Raw genomic sequence first — 21,339 nt, 5'->3', positions numbered from 1 at the left:
CAGTCACCTGTATTCCCAGCTACTCGAGAGGCTGAGGCAGGAGAATTGCTTGAACCCAGGAGGCGGAGGTTGCAGTGAGCTGAGATTGTGCCACTGCACTCCAGCCTGGAAGACAGGACAAGACTCTGTCTCAAAAAAAAAAAAAAAAAAAAAAAAAAGAAAGACCCACCAAATCATAAGGAGATACCATCTCACACCAGTCAGAATGGCAATTATTAAAAAGTCAAAAAAATAAAAGTGGCTGGGAAGGCTGCAGAGAAAAGAGAATGCTTATACACTGTTGGCAGGAATACAAATTAATTCAACCACTGTGAAAAGCAGTTTGGAGATTTCTCAAATAAAAAACTGAAAACAGAACTACCATTTGACCCAGCAATCCCACTACTGGATATATATTCAAAGGAAAATAAATTGTTCTATCAAAAAGACACATGCACTTGTATGTTCATCACAGCACTATTCACAATAGCAAAGACATGGAATCCACTTAGATGCCCATTAATGGTGGATTGGATAAAGAAAATGTGGTACATGTACACCATGGAATACCATGCAGCTGTAAAAATGAATGAACTCGGCCAGGTGCGGTGGCTCTCACCTGTAATCCCAGCACTTTGGGAGGCCAGGCAGGTGGATCACCTGAGGTCAGGAGTTCGAGACCAGCCTGAGCAACGTGGAAAAACTCCACCTCTACTAAAAATATGAAATTAGCTGGGCGTGGTGGCACATGCCTCTAATCCCAGGTACTCAGGAGGCTGAGGCAGGAGAATCACTTGAACCCAGGAGGCAGAGGCTGCAATGAGCTGAGATTATACCATTGCACTCCAGCCTAGGCAACAAGAGTGAAACTCCATCTAAAAAGAAAGAAAGAAAGAAAGAAATATGAATGAACTCATGTCCTTTGCAGCAACATGGATGCAGCTAGAGGCCACTATCTTAAGCAAATTAATGCAGGAACAGAAAACCAAATACTGCATGTTCCCACTTGCAAGTGGGACCTAAACACTGAGTAAACATGGACATAAAGATGATCAATGGACACTGGGGACTACTTCGGGGAGGAACAAAGAGGTGGGCTGAAAAACTACCTATTGGGTACTATGCTCACTACCTGGGTGATAAGGCTTATCCACACCCCAAACCTCAGCATCATGCAATATACTCCATATACCCATGATGCAACATACAAACCTGTACATATACCCTCTAAATCAAAAATAAAAGTTAAAAAAAAAAAAAAAAGCCTCCAACAAAGAAAAGCCCAGAACCAGATAGCTTCATGGCTGAATACTACCCAATATTCAAATAATACTAATACTTGTTAAACTCTTCCAAAAAAAATGGAGCTAAACGGAATACTTCCTAACACATTTTATGAGGCTAGCATCACCTTGATACCCAGGTGAGACAAAGGCATCACTGGAAAAGGAAACTATAAGCCAATATAACCCAAGAATACTGATGCAAAAATCCTTAATAAAATATTAGCAGACTAAATTTAACAACACATCAAAAAGATTATACATCATGTCCCTGTGGAATTAATCCCTGGCATGCAAGTCTGGTTTAATATACATGTGGCAATCAATGTGATACACACTAATAGACTGAAAGATGAAAACCACATGATCATCTCATTTGACACACAGAAAGCATTTGATGAAGTTGAACATCCTTTCTTGATAAATTCTAACAGTTCAGGTATAGAAGGAACACTCCTCAATATAATGAATGCCATTTATGAAAAGCCCACAGCTAACATTATAATCAATGAGGGAAAACAAAAGCTCTTCCACTATGATCCAGTACAAGGCAAGGATGCCCACTCTAGCTACTTCTACTCAATGTAGTACTAGAAGTACTAGCAAGACCAAACAGACAAGAAAAATAAATGAAAGGCATTCAAATCAGAAAGAAGTAATATTATCTCTATTTGAAGATGACGTGATCCTACATATAGAAAACCCCAAAGACTCTGCTAAAGAAACCTGTTAGAACTAATAAATGAGTTCAGTCAAGTTGTAGAATATAAAATCAATATAAAAAAGTAGTTGCATTTCTATACACAAATAATGACCTGGCCAAAAAAGAAATCAAGAAAACAATCCCATTTATGATAGCATCAAAGAAATTGCTTAGGAACAAATTTAACCAAGAAGATGAAAGACCTGTACACTGAAAACTATGAATCACTGATGAAAGAAATTAAACAAGATACAAATAGATGGAAAGATATCCCATGCTCATGAATCTGAATAATATTGTTAAAATGTCAATAATATCCAAAGCAATATACAGATTGAATAAAATCCCTATCAAAATCCCATGGAAAATTTTTTTAAATTCTGAGGTTCGTATGGAATAGCAAGAACCTTTACTAGCCAATGAAATTCTGAAAATTCTGTTCTGAAAAACAAAGTTGGAGATATCATACTTTCTGGTTTATTTTACAAAACTATTGATCAAACAGTATGGTCCTGGCATGAAAAACAAACATGTAGACCAGTGGAACAGAATAGAGAGCCAAGAAAGAAATTCAAAGATATACGATCAACCAATTCTCCACAAGAACATGAAGAAAACAACACAGAAAGGATAGTCTCGCTCATAAATGATGTTAGGAAACCCAGTTTTGTGTCTTGTCCAAACCATGGCCCGCAGACCACATGTAGCCCAGGATGGCTTTAATGAGGCCCAACACAAATTTGTAAACTTTCTTAAAACATTGAGTTTTTTTTTTTTTGCATTTATTTTAGCCCATCAGCTGTTGTTATTGTTAGCTTATTTTATGTGTGGCCCAAGACAATTGTTCTTACAATGTGGCCCAGGGAAGCCAAAAGATTGGATATCGCTGCCTTACACCATAAATAAAAATAAACTCAAAATGGATAAAAGATCTAAGCATAAGACCAAAACCCATAATCAGAAGAAAACAGAAGGGAAAAGCTCGACGTGGCTCTGGCAGTGATTTTTTGGAGATCACACCAAAAGCTCAGGCTACAAAAACAAATAATTGGTATACCATCAAACTAAAAAACTTCTGCACAGGAATGGAAACAGTCAACAAAATGAAAAGGTAACCTATAGATTAGAAGAAAATATTTGCAAACCATGTATCTTATAAGGGGATAGTATCCAAAATTTATAAGGAATGCATACAACTCAATAGCAAGAAAACAGATAACCCAATTAAAAAATGGGCAATGGACCTGAGTAGACATTTTTGCAAAGAAGTTATAAAAATGGCAAACACATATATGAAAAGACATTTAATATCACTAATCATCAGGGAAATGCAAATCAAAATTACCATATCACCTCACACCCATTAGGATAGCTATTAAGTGTTGGCTAGGGTTAGGGAACTCTTGTACAGTGTTGGTGGGACTGTAGATTGGTGTAGCCATAATGAAAAACAGAATGGTGACTCCTAAAGAAATTGAAAATATACCATCATCCGACCCAGTAATCCTTCTTCCTGGGTATATTCCTAAAGAAAATAAAATCGCCACCTCATAAAGATATCTGCACTCTTATATTCATTGTGGCATTATACACATGAGTCACAATATATAAACTTAAGGGTCCTTTGATGGATGAATAAACTGTGGTGTATATGTGTACAATGGGATATTATTCCACATTAAAAAAGAAGGAGATCCTGCCACTTGCCATATGGATGAAACTGGAAGACATTATGCTAAGTTAAATAAGCCAAATACAAGTGAAAGTTTTAAATAATCTCACTTATATGTAGAATCTTAAAAAGAAAAAAGTCAAATATACAGAGATAGAATAAAATAGTCGTTACCGTGGGCAAGGTGTGGGGGAAGGAAATGGAAAGATGTAGGTCAAAGGATATAAAGTAGCAGATATATAGGATAAACAAGTCTAGAAATCTAATGTATAACATGAGAATAGTTAATAGTATATTGCATTTGGAATTTTTGTCAATTGAGTAGATTATAGCTTTTCTCACTTATACACACAAAAGAATAACTGTGAGATGATGGATATATTAATTTGCATCACTATGTTAATGATTTAACTGTATGTTTTATACACTAAATATGCATATTTTTAAAATTAAAAAAACAAAAACCACAAGATAATGTACAGCCAGACAAAAGCCCAATAAGAAAAGAGAGGACTTGAACAATACTATAAACCAACTAGACCTATAAACAAATATGGACATTCCACCTAACTACACATTCTTAAGTGCACATGGAACATTCCCCAGGAGGGATGATATGTTAGGCCACAAAAGAGTCTCAATAAATTTAAAAATAAAGAAATCACATGAAATATCTTCTCTAACTACAATATAGTGAGGCCAGAAATCTGTAACAGAAGAAAAATCTAAAAATTAACAAATTCATGGAAATAAAACTACACACTCTTTTTTTTTGTGAGACGGAGTCTCACTCTGTCACCCAGGCTGGAGTGCAGAGGCTGGATCTCAGCTCATGGCAAGCTCCGCCTCCCGGGTTTACGCCATTCTCCTGCCTCAGCCTCCCAAGTAGCTGGGACTATAGGCACCCGCCACCTTGCCCGGCTAGTTTTTTGTATTTTTTAGTAGAGACAGGGTTTCACCATGTTAGCCAGGATGGTCTCGATCTCCTGACCTCGTGATGCGCCCGTCTTGGCCTCCCAAAGTGCTGGGATTACAGGCTTGGGCCACCGCGCCCGGCCAAAACTACACACTCTTTAAAAATTATTATGTCAAAGAAGACATCAGAATGAAAATTATAAAATACTTTCAAAAAGTGAAAATGAAGACACAACATACTCAAACTTATGGGATGTAGTGAAAGAAGTGCTTAGAGGAAAAATAGCTGCGAATGCCCACACTGAAAAAGAAGAAGGATCAATAACCTAATATTGTACCTTATGTAACTAGAGAAAGAAGAACGAACTAAACCTAAAGTTAAAAGAGAGAATGAAATAATATGTATGAGAGTGGAGATAACTGAATTCGAGATTAAATACACAACAGAGATAATTTAACAAAACCAAAAGTTGCTTATTTTTGAAAAGATCAAAGTTGAAAACCTTTAACTAGAATTAGTAAGAAAAAATTAGAGAAGTTGCACATATCTAAAATCATAAAAGTAGAAACACAACAGAAAAAAACAAAAATAAGAAGAAAAGTGGGAACGATATAACTGACCTTACGGAAATAAAAAGTGTGATAAGAGAATACTATGAATAACTGTATACCAACAAATTATATAACCTAGATAAAATGGACAAATTCACAAAATACTAATATAAAAAAGAAATTGAAATTATGAGCAGACCCATAACAAGTAGAAAGTTTGAATCAGTAACCAAAAACCTTCCAATGAAGAAAATGCTATGACCAGATGGCATCACTGTTGAATTATACCAAACACTTGAAGAATTAACTCAAACTCTTCCAAAAAACAGAGGAGGAGAAAACACTTTGCAATACATTCTATGAGGCCAGTATTACATGGATTCCAAAGCCAGACAAATATATCACAAGAAAAGAAAAACTAGATACTAAAATATTTTATTTAACAAAGTACTAGTAAGCCAAATTCAGCAGCATATTAAAAAGGATTATATACCATGACCACATGGAATTTATCTCAGGAATGCAAGGGTGGTTCAGTACAAGAGTATCAATCAATGTAATACACCACATTAATAAAATGAAGGAAAAAAATCCATGTGATCATTTCAATTGACTCAGAACAAGCATTTGACAAAATTCAACAACCTTTCAGGATAAAAACATGAAACTTTCAAAATGTGTTAAAGAGGATTTGTGAAAAATCCACAGCTAATATACTTAACGAGAAAAAAACTGAAAAATTTCTCCCATAACCAAAAATAAGATATGGCTGTGTGCTTTACCCAGTGCTACTGAACAATGTACTGAAAGTTTTAGCCATGACAATTAGGCAGATAAATAAACAGGTAAATGAATAGCATCCAAATTGGAAAGGAAGCAGTAAAACTCTTTATTCAATAATGACATCTTATATCTAAAAAATCTCAAAGAATCCACAAACTAGTAGAGCTAATAAACAGGTCCAGCAAAATTGCAGGGTACATGTTCAACATTTATTTAAAAAAATCATTTGTGCCTCTATATACCAGGAATGAACAGCCCAAGAAGGAAGTCCATTTTTAAAATTCTACTTATAATAGCATCAAAAAGAGTAAAATAGCTGGGAATAAATTAAACCAAGAAGGTGAAAGACTTCTGCACTAAAGACTACAAAACACTGTTGACAAAAATTAAAGAAGACCTAAATAGAACTATACATCCTGTGTTCACAGATTGGAAGATTTAATATTGTCAAGTTGACAGTATTACCCAGTGATCTACAGATTCAATGCAACCCCTATCAAAATTCCAAGGGTCTTTTTATTTGCAGAAATTTAAAAACTGATTTTACAATGTAAATGGAATTTTTCCAGGGCCCCAAATAATCTAAAATCAATTGAAAAAGAACAAAGTTGGAAGACTCAGGCCTGCCATTTCCAAAACTTTTACAAAGCTGCAGTAATCAAAATAATGTGGTACTGACACATTGTGGTCTCTAGGACACAAGGATGGACATATAGACCAATGGAATATAATAGAGAATGTAGAAATAAACACGCACATATATGGTCAATTCATTTTCAACAAATGTGTCAAGAAATCAGTGGAAAGAGTGGTCTTTTAACAAATGGTGCTGGGGCAACTGGATCCTCATATATCAAAGAATGAAGTTGGACCCATACCTCATAGCATATAAAAATTATCTCAAAATGGATCAGAGACCAAAAAATAAGAGTTAAAGGCATAAATTCCTTAGTAGAAAACATGAGTAAATCTTTATGACTTGAGATTGGAAATAAATTCTTAGAAATGGCACAGAGAACACAACATTGTAAATGTACTAAATGACACTGAATTGTATATGTTGAAATGTTATTTAAAAAAATTTAAAGGGTGCATAGAAGACTGAAAAGCAGCACAGACAGAATTATCACCAGAAAAATAAGGCTCAACATTAAATGTCAACATGGAGAACACATGTCAGAAATAGACAGTCCAGAGCAGCAGCTATAGTGGAGGCTCTTGCAAATGACTAAGATTTGAGGTGGCAGCCTCAGAGAATCCCTTCTTGGGGGTAGATTCGATTGATAAAGTAGATGTATCTCTCAGAGACATGGTAGGAAAGCCAAAGAATGGTGAGCATAGTTGCCATTTAGAAACTACCTACACATGCAAGCATAACAGATTGGTTGAAAGGTTATAGTACAGTCACACTAAGGAATACTATGCAACTTTAGCAATAAAATGAGAAAGATCTCTGTGAATGGATATTGAGTGATTTCTAGGAGATGTTGTTAGGTGAGAAAAGCAAAATTCAAAAGAGCATATATAGAATAGTACTTTTTTGGGAAATGAGAAAATTATCATGTCTCATAAAGAACACACACACACACAAAGTATAAACTAGAAAACACTGAAACTGGTTAACTATAAGGGGTAGGGGGAATTAGGATGGAAGAGATATGGATGGGTGAGAGGAAGATTTCTCTCAGTAGTTCCTTTTGTTTAGTATTGACTTTTGGAAGTATGTTAATGTTATATGTATTAAAAAAAATAAAATTAACAAGATAGGGACCACTTCTTTTTTTTTTTTTTTTTTTTTTTTGAGACGGAGTCTTGCTCTGCCGCCTGGGCTGGAGTGCAGTGGCCGGCTCTCAGCTCACTGCAAGCTCCGCCTCCCGGGTTCACGCCATTCTCCTGTCTCAGCCTCCCGAGTAGCTGGGACTACAGGTGCCCGCCTCGTCGCCCGGCTAGTTTTTTGTATTTTGTAGTAGAGACGGGGTTTCACCGTATTAGCCAGGATGGTCTCAATCTCCTGACCTCGTGATCCGCCCGTCTCGGCCTCCCAAAGTGCTGGGATTACAGGCTTGAGCCACCACGCCCGGCCGGGACCACTTCTGAGATGGTGGAATGAGCACTTTGGTATAACCACTCCCTGAAAAGCAATGATAAAACTGGACAAAACTGTCAAAAACAACCATTTAAGAAGTCTGGAAATTAACCAAAGAAATACAAAAATTGAAAAGTGCTAATTAAATAAAAAAATATCAAACCTGCCTAAGAATAGCAGGGTTTGTTCTGATTTAACATGGGGCTGCCATCTCCCCACCCAAGCTCAGGGGCACAGTAGGTTTGAGGACCAGCAACAAAGAAGGCTCATCTGATGTTGAATTCCACAGAAAACCCTATGCACTATGTCAAGCAACAACGATTTCAGTGGCAAATAATTGGAGGCAGCCAACATCACAGCAATCTAATGTTCCAATACTGGTTGGGCAAGCGACAGATTAAGAAAAATTTTAAAAGGAAGTCTGGAGATATGGAAGATTGTACATGCTCACAGGAGAGATCAGAGAGGTTTCCCGCTATCTACTTATCCTTGGCTGACTGTGAGACCTTTTGAAAACAGACAGTAAAATACAGGACAGAGTTATAAAGTGCCTGAACTTTGAATGTCCCAACCCACACATAGATCCCCTCAGCAGAGGGTGGAAGATTCACTGGCTCAAGATGTTTAAACAAATGTCTGACTAATCATGGCTTGACCACTAGGTTGTGCTGATCCAGGGGTGACACCAATGAAGCCGGGCTTACAAAACAAACATAAGAGTTAAAACAAACAAAACTGAGCAGAGACACCAGTGGCTGCACACTGCAGAAGAACACAGACGCTGCAGAATCCATGCAGAGAAGGCATAAACAAGCCAACAAACAAATAAACGAGCAACAGAAATCATCCCTGGTTAGGGAGAAGAATTAGAATCCAGAGTTTCTATGATATATTATCTAAAATAAGTTTTTAACAAAAAAAATTATGAGATATGCAAAGAAACAGAAAATTGTGACCCTTAAACAAGAATAATGAGCAGTAAATAGGAATTATCTCTGAGGGACCCCAAATGTAAGGACGTGATTTCAAAATAAGTATCATAACTATGTTCCAAAAACCAAAAGAAACCACATTAAAGAATGAAAGTGTGATGACAAAGACTCATCAAATAGGTAATATCAATAAAGAGACAGAAATGATAAAGTAAACCAAATAGAAATTCTGTAGTTGTGAAATATAATAACTTAGATGAAAAACTCACTAGTGGGGCTAAGCAAATTTGACCTGGCAGAAGAATCAGTGAACTTGAACATGGATCTATAAAGATAATTCAGACTGTAGAAAGAAAAATAATGAAGAAAAATGAAGAGATACCCATTGGATACCATAATATAGTGGTCCCCAACCTTTTTGGCACGAGGGACCAGTTTTGTGGAAGACCATTTTTCCACAGCCAGCTGTGGGAGGCTTTAGTTAGATTCTCATAAGGAGTGCACAACCTAGATCCCTCACATGCTCAGTTCACAATAGGATTTGCTCTCCTGTGAGAATCTAATGCCATCACTGATTGGACAGGAGGCGGAGCTCAGGCAGTAATGCTTGCTTCCCCACTGCTCACCTCCTGCTGTGTGGCCCAGTTTCTAATAGGCCACAGACTGGTACCAGTCCATGGCCCTAGGGTTGGGGAACTCCGTCCTAACAGGATGTGTAACAATGTATGTGTAATTAAGTTGTAATATACATGTAATTAAGAGTAGAAAACATATGTGGAATTAAGGAGTAACAACATATGTGTTAATAAGAGTACTCAGAAGGAGAGAAAAGGGCAGACAAAAATATTTGAGTAGATTATTAACCTGAAGCAGATTGTTTTCGCTTAAGCTGCTTATTGTAACCTCCAGATTACACTTTAAAAATAGGGGACCCTTCCCCACCCCCACAGCGCTGCTGGGCCTGCAGGTCTCTGTTGAGCTGCGGATGCGGGTCTCAGTTCCGCAGGATGGGGTTTGTTAAAGTTGTTAAGAATAAGGCCTACTTTAAGAGATACCAAGTGAAATTTAGAAGACGACGAGAGGGTAAAACTGATTACTATGCTCACGAACTCTTGGTGATACAGGATAAAAATAAATACAACACACCCAAATACAGGATGATAGTTCGTGTAACAAACAGAGATATCATTTGTCAGATTGCTTATGCCCGTATAGAGGGAGATATGATAGTCTGTGCAGCATATGCCCACGAACTGCCAAAATATGGTGGGAAGGTTGGCCTGACAAATTATGCTGCAGCATATTGTACTGGCCTGCTGCTGGCCCGCAGGCTTCTCAATAGGTTTGGCATGGACAAGATCTATAAAGGCCAAGTGGAGGTGACTGGTGATGAATACAATGTGGAAAGCATTGATGGTCAGCCAGGTGCCTTCACCTGCTATTTGGATGCAGGCCTTGCCAGAACTACCACTGGCAATAAAGTTTTTGGCGCCCTGAAGGGAGCTGTGGATGGAGGCTTGTCTATCCCTCGTAGTACCAAACGATTTCCTGGTTATGATTCTGAAAGCAAGGAATTTAATGCGGAAGTACACTGGAAGCACATCATGGGCCAGAATGCTGCAGATTACATGTGCTACTTAATGGAAGAAGATGAAGATGCTTACAAGAAACAGTTCTCTCAATACATAAAGAACAGCATAACTCCAGACATGATGGAGGAGATGTATAAGAAAGCTCATGTTGCAATATGAGAGAATCCAGTCTATGAAAAGAAGCCCAAGAAAGAAGTTAAAAAGAAGAGATGGAACTGTCCCAAAATGTCTTGCTCAGAAGAAGGATCGGGTAGCTCAAAAGAAGGCAAGCTTCTTCAGAGCTCAGGAGCGGGCTGCTGAGAGCTAAACCAAACAATTTTCTATGATGATTTTTCAGATACAGGCAATAAACTTATGGAAAGAAAAAAAAATAAAAATGAATGGGGGAAATAAACTAATAAAGGAATTAAAATGGTACTCTAGAACATACCTATTCAACATGCAGAAAGCAGTAAAGGAGGAAGAGAGGAACAAAAGTGATATGAGACATATAGAAAATAAATAACAACATGGTAGATATAAATCCTTCAGCATCAATAATTATATTACATATAAGTGAATTAAAAACTCAATACAGGGCAGAGATTGCCAGACTGCCTTAAAAGCAGGATCCAAATATATATGGTCTGCAAGAGTCACACTTTAGATTCAAAGACATAGTTGAAAGTAAAATGATGGAAAAAGATGACATGCAAACAGTAATAAGAAAGCTAGAGTGACTGCACTAAAATCAGACAAAATTGGCTAGGTGCAGTGGCTCACACCTGTAATCCCAGCATTCTGGGAGGCCGAAGCAGACAGAGCACTCGAGGTCAGGAGTTCAAGACCAGCCTGGCCAACATGGTGAAACCCTGTCTCGACTAAAAATTAGCTGGGCATGGTGGCAGATGCCTATAGTCCCAGCTACTTGGGATGCTGAGACAGGAGAACCACTTGAATCCGGGAGGTGGAGGTTGCAGTGAGCCAAGATCACGCTACTGCACTCCAGCCTGGGCGACAGAGTGAGACTCCATCCCAAAAATAAAATAAAATAAATAAAATCAGACAAAATAGACTTTAAAAACAAGCCACGTTATTAGAGATATTGAGAAACATTTTACAATGTTTACAAGATAGAAAATTTAACAGGAAGAAATAGAAATCATAAACAAAAATCATAAATAAAAAATTTATAACAGCTAAAAACACAGCCCTAAAGTATATGAAATAAAACTGTCAGAACTGAAGAGAGAAACAGGCAATTCAACAATAATAGACAATTTAACAATAATAGTACGAACTCTTTCATATCCTTGTTGATTTTCTGTCTTGTTGTTCTATCAGTTATTCAGAGTGGGGTACTGAACTATTACCCAACCACTACTGTTGGATGAAATGGTGGGAGGTGAGGCTATGTGGCACTCTGCTTAATACCCTCCCCTGTTCTGGTGTCAGGGAGACAAATGTGGAGCTGACTTTTCGTCAGAAACAGTGGTACCCACAAAGTAGTGGGGTAACATATCCAAAGTGCTCAAAGTAAAAAAAAAAAAAAAAGTCGACCAAGAATCCAAGAATACTGTATCCAGAAAAGTTTCTTTCAAAAATAAGGCAAAATAAAAACATTTATAGATAAACAAAAACAGAATTCCTTGTTAGCAGACCAGCTTTGTAAGAACTACTAGAGGAAGTTCTTCAGGCAAAAAGCAAGTGCTCCTAGTAAGTTCACATATATCCAAAAGCAAAGAGTAAGGAGGTAAATAGGAGCAAAGCTGTTCTAGAGTAAGGAAGTGCTACCAGTTGGTAACTCAAATCCATAAAAACCAAAAAAGTAGATCAAACATATGATATAAGGAGGTTAATAAAACAGAAACTAGAAATATATACTTGCTCTCCTTTCAGCTTCTTTAAAGATGTATCATTATATAATACGATTATAATAGTGCATAATAAAGATGTAATATATGTAACAATAATACCACAAAAGTGGTAAAACTGAATAAACTCATACAGGAATAACTTCTATATCTCACCCGGATTAATATAAATATGAAGTAAATTTTGAGACATAGGGCTTACATAAGGTAAGCCCTAGAGCAAACACTAATAACAAATAGAATATTGAAGAATCATAAATGAAAATTTATATTAGAAAATATTCACTAGATGGAAAAGAAAGCAGCAAAGGAGAAATAGAGGAACAAGAAATAGTACATAGAAAAGACAAAAAGTGGCGGGCGCGGTGGCTCAAGCCTGTAATCCCAGCACTTTGGGAGGCCGAGACGGGCGGATCACGAGGTCAGGAGATCGAGACCATCCTGGCTAACACGGTGAAACCCCGTCTCTACTAAAAAAAAAATACAAAAAAACTAGCCGGGCGAGGTGGCGGGCGCCTGTAGTCCAGCTACTCGGGAGGCTGAGGCAGGAGAATGGCGTAAAACCCGGGAGGCGGAGCTTGCAGTGAGCTGAGATCCGGCCACTGCACTCCAGCCCGGGCGAAAGAGCAGACTCCGTCTCAAAAAAAAAAAAAAAAAAAAAAAAAAAAAAAAAAAAAAAAGAAAAGACAAAAAGTAAAACTGAGGATGTAAATCTAACTATATCAGTAATAACATTAAATGTGAATGGATTACACAATCTAATCAAAGGCAGGAATTGTCAGACCGGATTTGAAAAACAGGATCCATCTGTATTCCATCTATATGAGGCATACTTTAGATGAAAACTGCTGACTGAAAGTAAAAGGATGGAAAAATATATATCATGTAAGCAGCAATCATAAGTAACCTGAAGTGCTATAATAAAGTCAAAGGAGACTTTAAATTAAGAATGTTACTGAAGTTAAACACGATATCTCATAATAAAATGTCAATTCATGAGAAGATATGATTACAAACATATATTCACCTAACAATAGAACTAAAACATATGAAGCAAAAACTGACAGAACTGAACAGAGAAATAGTCAATTCAACAATAGCAGTTGGAGACTTCAACACTCCACTTTCAATAATGTGTAGTAGAAGAAAGAAGATCAATAAGGAAATAGAAGATATGAGCAACACCATAAACCAACTAGATTCAAAAGGTAATTATAGAGCACTTCACCCAACAACCAGCATTGAATATACAGTATTTTCAAGTGCACATGAAACATTCTTCAAGAAGGACCATATGGTAAGTCACAAAACAAACCTCCATAAATTTAAAAGGATTGAAATAATACAAGGTATTTTTTTCTGAATATAATGGAATAAAAGTAGAACCCAGTAGCAAAGAAATTAGGGAAACATACACATGTGGAAATTAAACAACACTACATTCTTTTAATCAATGGGTGAAAGAATTCACAAGGGAAATTAAACGTACTTTGAGATTAATGAAAATGAAGATACAACATAACAGAACTTATGGGATACATTTAAAGCAGTGCAGAGATGGAATTTTATAGCTATGAATGCCTATATCAAAAAATAAGGCTTCAAATCAATAAGCCAACTCCCCACCTCAGGAAACTAGAAAAAGAAGAGCAAACTAAACCTAAAGCAAGTAGAAAAAAATATAATAAATATTAGAGTAGAAATAAAATATGGAATATAAAAATAATAAAGTCAACAAATCCAAAACTTTGTTCTTTGAAAAGATCAGCAAAATTAACAAACCTTTGATAGATTGGTAAGAGAGAGGGAGAGGGAGAAGAAAAGAAAGGGAGAAAGGGGGAAAAGGAAAGAGAGAGGGGGAAGTGCATGAGGCGAAGGGGGATAGAGAAAACTCAAATTACTAAAATCAAAAATGAATGGCAGTTTTACAAATTAAAGGAGAAAAAAGAGGCTAGCTGCAGTGGCTCACCCCTGTTAGCCCAGCAATTTGGGAGGCCAAGGCAGGAGAATTGCTTGTGGCCAGGAGTTCAAGAATAGCCTGTGCAACAAAGCAAGACCCTATCTCTACAAAATATTTTTTGAAAAACAGCTGATGTTGTGGTGCACACCTATCATAAGGTAAGGGGCAAGGATCACTTGAGACTAGATCAAGGTTACAGTGAGCTATGATTACACCACTCTATTCCAGCCTGGGCAACAGAGAGAGACTCTGTTTCTGAAAAAGAAAAGGAAAAAGGAATGAATGAGGGAAGTATACTACCAACCTGACAGAAATAAAAAGGATTATGAAGGAATACTATGAACAATTTTGTGCCAATAAATTACACAACTTAGATGAAATGGACAAATACCTAGAAAGATGAAAACTGACTAAGAAATAAGCAGAAAATGTGAATGGATCTATAACAAGTTAAAGAGATTGAATTCGTTATCAGAACGCTAGTTAAAAAGAAAAGCCCAAGGGGGCCAGATGGCCAAATATCTAAAGAATATAAATTCTTTATGAACTCTTCCAACAACAACAACAAAAAAAAAAAAATAGAAGAGGAGGAAAAATTTTCCAATACATTCTTTGAGTCCAGTATCACCCTGACACCAAAATCAGACAAAAACATGAAAAGAGAACTTATAAAATTTATTTTACCCATTTTAGGTGTATAGTTCTGTGGCATTAGGCAAATTCACACTATTGTGCTTTATTCTTTCTTGATGTTGTAAATGGGATTGTTTTCTTAATTATATTTTCAGATTGTTTTTGACAGCATATAGAAATACTATTGATTTTTGTATTTTGTTACAATAACTGTGATGAAAATGATGTAAAACCCTCGAAACCCTCAACAAAATACTAGCAAGTAAAATCAAGCAATGTTTAAAAGGGATTATACATTATAATCAAATGGGACTTATTTCAGGAATGCAAGGTTGAATTAACATCTGAAAATCAATTAATGTAATGCACCATTATCAATAAAAGACAAAACATCACGATTTCTGTCAGTCTGTTCAGATTGTTATAACAAAATACCACGAACTGGTGGCTTATAAACACAGAAATTTATTTTTTTGCAGTTTTACAGGCTTGGAAGTTCAAGGTCAAGGCACTGGCAGATTCAGCGTCTGGTGAGGACCCACTTTCTGGTTCATGAACAGTTGTCTTCTTGTGTCCTCATATGATGGAAGGAAAAAAAAGGAGCTCACTGAGGTCTCTTTTACGAGGGCACTAATCCCTTCCATGAGGTCTCCACCCTCATGACCTAACCACTTCCCAAAGGCCTCACCTCCTAATACCAACATTGGGGGTTAGGATTTCAACATACACATTGTGAGGAAACACACATTCCATCTAGAGCAATTAATGATAGAATAAAAGACACAGAAAAGCATTTGGGTAATAAAATTCAATACCCTTCCATGATGGGAGAAAAAGCCGTACTCAGTATACTAGGAATAGAAGGGAACATCCTCAACCTGATAAAGGCCATCTATTAAAAATCACAGTTAATATCATACTTAACAGCAATGACTAAATGTTTCCCCATTAAGATCAGGAACCAGACAAAGAGATCTGCTTTTTCTACTTGTATTCAACATTTACTGAGTGTTCTATCCAGGACAATTTGGGAAGAGAAAGAATCCAGACTGGAAAGAAGAAGTAAAACTACTTGGAGATGGCATAATCTTTGTGTTAGTTCAGTTTTGCATTACTATAAAGGAACACCCGAGGCTGGGTAATTTATAAAGAAGATTTTAATGGGCTCACAGTTCTTCAGGCTATACAGGAAATACGGCACCAGCACCTGCTCCTGGTGAGGGCCTCAAGAAGCTTACAATCATGGCGAAAGGCAGAGGGGAAGGCATATCACATGGCAAGAACAGGAGCAAGGTGGAGGGAGGTGGCAGGTTCTTTAAACAACCAGCTCTTAGCATAAACTACCACAGAACTCGCTGATTACCATGGGGATGGTACCAAGCCATTCATGAGGGCTCCATGCATGATCCAAACACCTCCCACCAGACCCCACCTCCAACATTGGAAATCATTTTAATATGAGATTTGGAGGGACCAAACATCCAAACCATATCACTGTTGTATACAGAAAACCCCAAGGAATCCATTGTGAAACAATTATAACTAATGAGTTCAGTAAGGTTGCAAGAGACAAAATCAGTATATAAAAATCAATTGTATTTCTACACACTGTCAAAAAACAATCTGAAAATATAATTAAGACAACAATTCCATGTACAACAACCTCAAAAAAGAGTAAAGCACAACAGTGCAAATTTACTTAATGCCACATAACTATATACCTAAAATGGGTAAAATAGTAGATTTTATGTATATCTTTACCATATTAAAGAAAAATAAAATATCTTGGGAATAAATTTAACAAAAGAAGTACAAAATTTATCCTCTGAAAATTACAAAACACTGTTGAAAGAAAAGAAGATACAAATAAATGGAAAGACATTACATGCTCATAGACTAGAAGACTTAATATTGTTAAGATGGCAACACTCCCAGAATTGTGTTGATCTACAAATTCAACACAATCCTTACCAGAATCTCAGCTGGTTTCTTTGTAGAATAATAAACTGATGTTAAACTTCATATGAAAATGCAAAGGACCCAGAATAGCAACAATTTTGAAAAAGAAAAGTTGGAGGCTTCACACTTCCTGATCTCCAAAATGACTACAAAGCAACAGTATTCAAGAAAATGTGATACCGGCATGAGATAGATATATAGATCAAGGGAATAGAATCGAGTGTAAAAATGGAGCCATACATCTATGTCAATTGATTTTTGACAAGGATGCCAAGAACATTCAATGTGGAAAGAATAGTCTTTTGAACAAATAGTGTTGAAACAATTGATATCCACATGAGAAAAATAAATTGGACCACTCCACATCATATACAAAAATTAACTCAAAGTGGATCAAAGACATAAATACATAACAGATAAAGCTATAAAATTCTTAGAGTAAACATAAGGGTAAATCTTTATGACCTTGGATTTGGCAGAGATTTCTTAGATATAACACCAAAGAACAAGGAACAAAAGAAAAAAAGTAGATATATTGGACTTCATAAAAATTAAAAACTTTTGTGCTTCAAAAGACATCTTAAAGAAAGTGAAAAGACAACCTACAGATGGGAGAAAATATTTGCAAATAATTTATCTGATAGGGGACTTGTTACTGGATATATAAATAACTCTTACAACTCAAAAACAAAAAGACAAATATCCCAACTTAAAGAATGGATGAAGAATTGGAATAGACATTTCTTCAGTGATGACATATATATAGTCAACAAACACATGAAAAGATGCTCAACATGATTAGTCATAGGAAAATGTAAATCAAACCCAAAAGGAGGTACCAGTTAATAACCACTAAGATGGCTGTAATTGAAAAAAGATAATAGCAAGTGTTGGTGAGGATGTGGAGAAATTGCACAGTGCTCATATGCTGGTGGTGAGAATGTAAAATGATGCACCCACTTTGGAAATAATTGGTCAGTTCTTCAAAAAGATAGTTATCGGCTGGGTGCTATGGCTCACACCTGTAATCCCAGCTCTTTGGGAGGCCGAGGCGGGTGGATCACAAGGTCAGGAGATCGAGACCATCTTGGACAACATGGTGAAACCCCATCTCTACTAAAATACAAAAAATTAGCTGGGCATGGTGACATGTGCCTGTAATCCCAGCTATTTGGGAGGCTGAGGCAGGGGAATCGCTTGAACCCAGGAGGCGGAGGTTGCAGTGAGCTGAGATTGCACCACTGCTCTCCAGCTTGGCGACAGAGCAAGACTCTGTCTCAAAAAAAAAAAAAAAAAAAAAGTTGTCATCTGACTCAGCTTTCCATTCCCATGTGTTTTCATATCCCTTTCTTTTTTTTTTTTTTTGAAACGGAGTCTTGCTCTGTTGCCCAGGCTGGAGTGCAATGGCATGGTCTCAGCTCACTGCAACCTCTTCCTCCTGGGTTCAAGCAATCCTCCTGCCTGAGCCTCCCGAGTAGCAGGAATTACAGGCACTTGCCACCATAACCAGCTAATTTTTGTATTTTTAGTAGAGATAGCGTTTCACCATGTTGGCCAGGCTGGTCTCGAACTCCTGACCTTAGGTGATCTACCTGCCTCGGCCTCCCAAAGTGTTGGGATTACAGGCGTGAGCCACCACCACACCCAGCCTTTCATATCTCTTTCATGCCCAAGAGATATGAAGACACATGTCCACACAAAAACCCATATTCACGTGTTCTAGAAGCATTTTTCCTAGTAGTCAAAATGTGGAAACAATCTAAAATGCTTATCAACAAATGAATGGATAAACAAAATGTTTATTCATTGTATATCATACGATGGTAGATTATTCATTCATAAAAGAATGAAGCACAAGGACTGGATGCAATGGCTCACACCTGTGGTCCCAGCAGGTTAGGAGGTCAAGGCGGGCAGATCACCTGAGGTCAGGAGTTCGAGAGCAGCCTGGCTAACATGGCGAAACCCCGTCACTACTAAAAATACAAAAATTAGCCAGGCTTGGTGGTGTGTGCCTGTAATCCCAACTGCTTGGGAGGCTGAGGCGGGTGAATTGCTTGAACCCGGGAGGCAGAGGTTGCAGTGAGCCAATATCACGCCACTGCACTCCAGCCTGGGCAACAGAGTGAGACTCCGTCTCAGAAGAAAAAAAAAAAAAAAAAAAAAAAGATGAAGTACGAACCTTAAAAACATGATGCTAAGTCAAAGCAACCAGTCACAAAGGACCATACATTGTATGATTCCATTTATATAAAATGTCCAGAATAGGCAAATCCATAGAGAGAAAGATTAGTTATTGCCTAGGGCTGAGGGAGATGGAATAGTGGGTTTGGGGGTGATATTTAAAAGGCACTGGGTTTCTTTTTGGAATGATGAAAATGTTCTCAAACTGGAGTGGCAGTTGCACAGCTCTGGGGATACACAGGCACACTTCACTTTATTGTACTTTGTGGATATTGTGTTTTTTAAAAATTAAATGTGTGTGGTAAGCCTGCATTGAGCAAGTCTATCAGTGTCATTTTTCCAACAACATGTGCTCACTTCATTCTGGGTCAGCATTTTTTAGCAATAAAGTGTTTTTCAATTAAGGTAGGCACATTGTTTTCCTAGACATGGGGCTATTGCACACTTAATAGACTACAATATAAACATAACTTTTATATGCAGTGGTAAACCAAAAAATTTGTGTGACTTGCTTTATTGCAATATTTGCTTTATTGCAGTGTACTGGAGCCGAACTACAATATCTCCGAGGTATGCCTATACTAAAAACCATTCAATCATATTCTTTAAATGGGTGAATTGTATGTATGTAAACTATTATCTCCACAAGGCTGTTAGAAAAAAGCTATGGGAGAAAATATTTGGGGTCCAGGGCCAAGGTCTTCTTAGACCTGACATCAGAAGTGCAATCCATAAAAAGGATACATTGAATCTCATCCAATTTTAAAATGTTTGCTCTATAAAGTACCCTGTTGAGATGATGACAATGAAAGCTACAATGAGTAAAATATTTGCACCCTGTTTCTGACTTAGTATAAGTGTCTAGAATATATAAATATCTCCCAAAACTCGACAGTAACAAAAAGTCATTATAATTGGGAAATGGGAAAATGGTATCAATAAGAATTTCACTGAATAGAACATAAAAATGGCAAACAGGCACATGAAAAGATGTTCAGTATCATCCTAATGAGGAAATGTACATGTAAACCACAGTGAGATCTCACTACCCACTTATCTGAATGGATAAAATGAAAAACAGTGTGAACATCAAATACCAGCAAGAATGCAGAGAAACTACATAACTTAGACATTGCTGGCAGGAATGGAGAATGTGAAATGGTGCAGTCACTCTGGAAAATCAGTTTGGTAGTTTCTTATAAAACTAAACATGCAACTGCCATATAACTCAGCAGTTACCAGCTTGGGTTTTTATCCCAAAGAAATAAAAACTTATGTTCACACAAGAACCTTACAAGAATATTCATGTCATCCTTATCAATGTATAAGGTTCCCATGGCTGCTGTAATACATTTCCACAAACTTAGTGGCTTAAAACAACACAAGCTTTTTTTTTTCTTTTTTTTTTTTTTTAACAGTTCTAGAGGCCAGAAGTCTGAAAAGAGTCTTAAGGGACTAAAAATCAAGGTGTCGGCAGGGCCGGTTCCTTCTGGAGGCTCCACTTCCCTTTCCTTGCCTTTTCTTCTGGAAGCTGCCTGCATTCCTTGGTTTGCGACCCCTTCCTCAAATCACATTACCATTTCCTGCCCCTGCTTCCGTGGCCACATAACCCTCTTTCTCTTCTATAGTCAAATATGCTTCTGCCTCCCTCTTATAAGGACCCTTGTGATTACACTGGACCCACTCAGACAATCCAGGATGATCTCTCCATCTCAAGGTCCTTCATTTAACACATCTGCAGAGTGCCCTTTGCCACAGAAGGCAATAGTCATAGGTTCCAGGAGTTAGGACCTGGCTACTTTGGGGGCCATTGTTCAGCCTACTATGATTTGTAATAGCCCAAACTGGAAATGACCCACATGTCCTTGGATGAGGGAATGGTTAAACTGGGGTATACGTCCATATCATGAAATTCCACTCAGCACTACAATTTAGTGAACTGTCGCTATACAAAACAACTTGAGTGAATCCAGAGAATGATGCTGAGCCAAAAGACTCAGTTTCTAAGATATTGTGTACGGTGTGATTCCATTTATATGGCACTTTTGAAAAGATAAAACTACAGAATCAGAGAACAGATTAGTGGTTGCCAGGGGTTAGAGGAATAGGGTGGGAGAAAGTTGGTGTAAAAGGACAAACAATGGGAATCCTTGTGATGGAAACACTCTGTATCTTGACTCTCACTGTTGACATTCTGGTTATCATATTGTGCTATGGTTTTAGAAGATGCTACCACTGAGGGAAACTAACTAA

At 37.3% G+C, this 21,339-nt stretch overlaps 1 protein-coding gene and 1 pseudogene across 4 annotated transcripts in view; one reads left to right on the top strand and one right to left on the bottom strand.

The window, feature by feature from the left end:
* Positions 1 to 21,339, bottom strand: part of KCNQ1 (potassium voltage-gated channel subfamily Q member 1) — a 401,184-nt gene that overhangs the window by 222,388 nt on the left and 157,457 nt on the right. The gene's annotated exons all lie outside the window — the stretch shown is intronic.
* On the top strand, positions 9,861 to 10,819 carry LOC117081496 (annotated as a pseudogene). The gene has a single exon (XR_004436179.1). The product of XR_004436179.1 is annotated as a 60S ribosomal protein L5-like (transcript).

The sequence above is a fragment of the Trachypithecus francoisi genome, unplaced genomic scaffold, assembly GCF_009764315.1.
Source record: "Trachypithecus francoisi isolate TF-2019V2 unplaced genomic scaffold, Tfra_2.0 Lachesis_group8, whole genome shotgun sequence".
Taxonomy (NCBI): Eukaryota; Metazoa; Chordata; class Mammalia; order Primates; family Cercopithecidae; genus Trachypithecus; species Trachypithecus francoisi.
The sequence above is the reverse complement of the archived record's forward strand: the minus strand, read 5'-3'. Positions and strand labels throughout refer to the sequence as shown.